Genomic DNA, 2,696 nt, shown 5'->3' on the forward strand with positions numbered 1-2,696 from the left:
TTGGGCCCTCACTGCAGTAAATAACTTTGGGGAGAGGGGGATTTTGCTTCACAAAAATGCCCAAACCAAAATTATTTTGCACCATAAACCTTCATTATTTGGCGTGAGAACCCTTCGTCAGACCCAAGGTATAGTCAATCACTGGTCTCCTTCTCCGCCTTCATTACCCTTCCCTCTGTCAGATCCAACTGCGTCTGCTTCATCGTTCGTTCTGGTCACCAGGCTCCTCCCTCAGCCGTGTAGCTCCCGTGCACGAAGGTGAAGTAGAAGGGGTCGTCCGAGTCTTCTCCTTCTGCCGTGCATGTGTGTGACGTCGTCGGTGTCGTCCCAAGCCATCTGTCCCTATGTCATCCTTGGCAGCCTTCTCCCCTTTGGCCCTGCTTTGCATTGCTGATTGCAATAGACTCCCCTATCAGTCGTATGTTCCTCTCCCTCGTCCTAATATAAGTTTCGTGGCTGTTGAGAAATTAATCTTACATCAATTTAATCTTTGTGCTTTCTAAATTTTGGTTTGAACAACGTTCTTTTATTAATTTTGGCCAAATTTTTCTTCAATTTAACACTCAGATTTAATTTTTCCCTAATATCTGAACCCCTGAGTCTTGATGTGTTTGTGTTTATTTCTTCGGCTCATTTAGCTTGTGCTGCTCTACAGTTTTCTAAGACAATTTCATGACCTGGATTCTTGAAAATTCTCTACGTTGTAAGATTTGAAATAATGTAAATAAATAAATAAAAAAATTGACATGAACACATTTGTGGTTTTAGCTTCATCGAACTAAGCTGGAAAGTTGTAGCTCTCTACAACAACAACAACAACAAAGCCTTGTCCCACTAAGTGGGGTCGGCTACATGAATCAAACGATGCCATTGTGCTCTGTCATGTATCATGTCTACAGAGAGACCGTTTACATGTAGATCTCGTTTGACCACCTCATGGATGGTCTTCTTAGGTCTTCCTCTGCCTTTCGCCCTTTGTCCATCTTCCATCTCATCCACCCTCCTGACTGGATGTTCTATCGGTCTTCTTCTCACATGTCCAAACCACCTGAGACGCGATTCAACCATCTTTTCCACAATGGGTGCTACTCCAACTCTCTCCCTTATATCTTCATTCCTTATTTTATCCAATCGCGTGTGACCACTCATCCATCTCAACATCTTCATCTCTGCCACACTCAGCTTATGTTCGTGCTCCCCTTTAGCCGCCCAACACTCCGTACCATAAGCATAGCCGGTCTTATAGCGGTGCAATAGAATATTGACATCAACATTGCTTTTAAAACATCTTTCCTTTATTACTCTATTATAGAATGCATTGGATAAAGATAGGGAACATCAACCTGGTCTCCTTGAGGAATATCACTTAAGGAATGGAAGAAGCCATACTTACGGCCATTTTTCTGTAGAAAAAGAGGTAATTTAAATCTCACATTTAGATTTTTTCCCCCTTTTCTGGGTGCTATATATATTTTTTGATATGGCGCATGGGTTAAAGATAATGTGTTTACATACCAGGCACTTAATGGTGCGACAAAGGGATCGCAAGGTGGATATATTTCTGAGGATGGGAAACTGATTCTTGATTTCATACAAGCCATTCATGCTGCGGAAAAAAGGCAGGCTGACTTAGATTCACATGTTTTTAATGAAGAGAAGAAAGTGTTGAAGGTTTGGGCTATATCATGGATCATTTCTATGACTTACTGTCTACTCTCTGAAATCTTCCCTGTATTTGTGTCTTTTGCTTTTTATTGTTTAGTATGATGATGAACTTTTTTATATTAACTTGCATATCATGCTGTTCTTGTTAGGAAAAATATGAAAAGAAGTTGAAAGAGGCAGCTGCCAGGGAACTTATGCTTGCTGAAGAGGCTGCATTGTTGGACAAGGTGAACACGTTTTTCTCTTCTCTAGTCCATGGGTTGGAATGAGTAAGCCTGCTCCAATTTTCCTAAACAGAGAGCTAGTCAACAGTCATGTATAATGGATTAAGTGTTTGTTTCGATGTATGCACTTTTTATTCAACACATTTACATAGTCTTGTTTGTGAATATGACAATTGGGTAAATTACTATTTTGGTCCCCAATGTTTGGGTCAAATCCTAATTTGGTCCCTAACGTTTCAAATGTCCCATTTCTATTCCAAAAAGTTTTAAACGGATTCAATGTTGTCCTACCATTAAATTTGACACGAATAATTAACAGTGAGTGATGTGGACATTAATGTTATTGTTAACTCATATCTTCTTCCGTATTAGAAAAGCATTACCAAAACCTTTTTATAACATTTTCTCTTCTCGATTTCCTTCTTGTAAATAAACCCTAAATCCTAATCATCAATGCTTCAAAATCAAAGGAAAAGCTTTTACGTTGATTATCGTTGGTGGGTTGATTTACTTTCTTTTCTATTCAATACACTAATTGTTTATATCAAATTTAATGATGGGATAACATTGAACTCGTTTGAAAATTTGTGGGATTGAAATAGGACGTTTGAAACATTTTGGGACTGAAATAAAACGATTGAAACGTTAGGGGCCAAATTAGGATTTGGCCGAAACATTGGAGACCAAAATAATACTTTACCCTATGACAATTTAAGCAATACCATGCTATCTTGAGTTTGACTCAATAGTATGGCAGGTCTAATAATAGTACTTTTTAAGAAAAAAACACAGAAGGAAAGTCACTTC

The 2,696-nt window shown here is 38.7% G+C and overlaps 1 long non-coding RNA gene across 1 annotated transcript; it reads left to right on the forward strand.

Annotated features, from left to right (window-relative positions):
• Nucleotides 1–1,263: 1,263 nt before the first annotated feature.
• LOC127741662 (uncharacterized) lies at nucleotides 1,264–2,671 on the forward strand. Its single transcript, XR_008002801.1, has 3 exons — nucleotides 1,264–1,417; nucleotides 1,519–1,671; nucleotides 1,815–2,671. It is a non-coding gene; the product is annotated as an uncharacterized LOC127741662 (long non-coding RNA).
• The last annotated feature ends 25 nt before the right edge of the window (nucleotides 2,672–2,696 follow it).

This window comes from Arachis duranensis, chromosome 1, assembly GCF_000817695.3.
Source record: "Arachis duranensis cultivar V14167 chromosome 1, aradu.V14167.gnm2.J7QH, whole genome shotgun sequence".
Lineage (NCBI taxonomy): Eukaryota > Viridiplantae > Streptophyta > Magnoliopsida > Fabales > Fabaceae > Arachis > Arachis duranensis.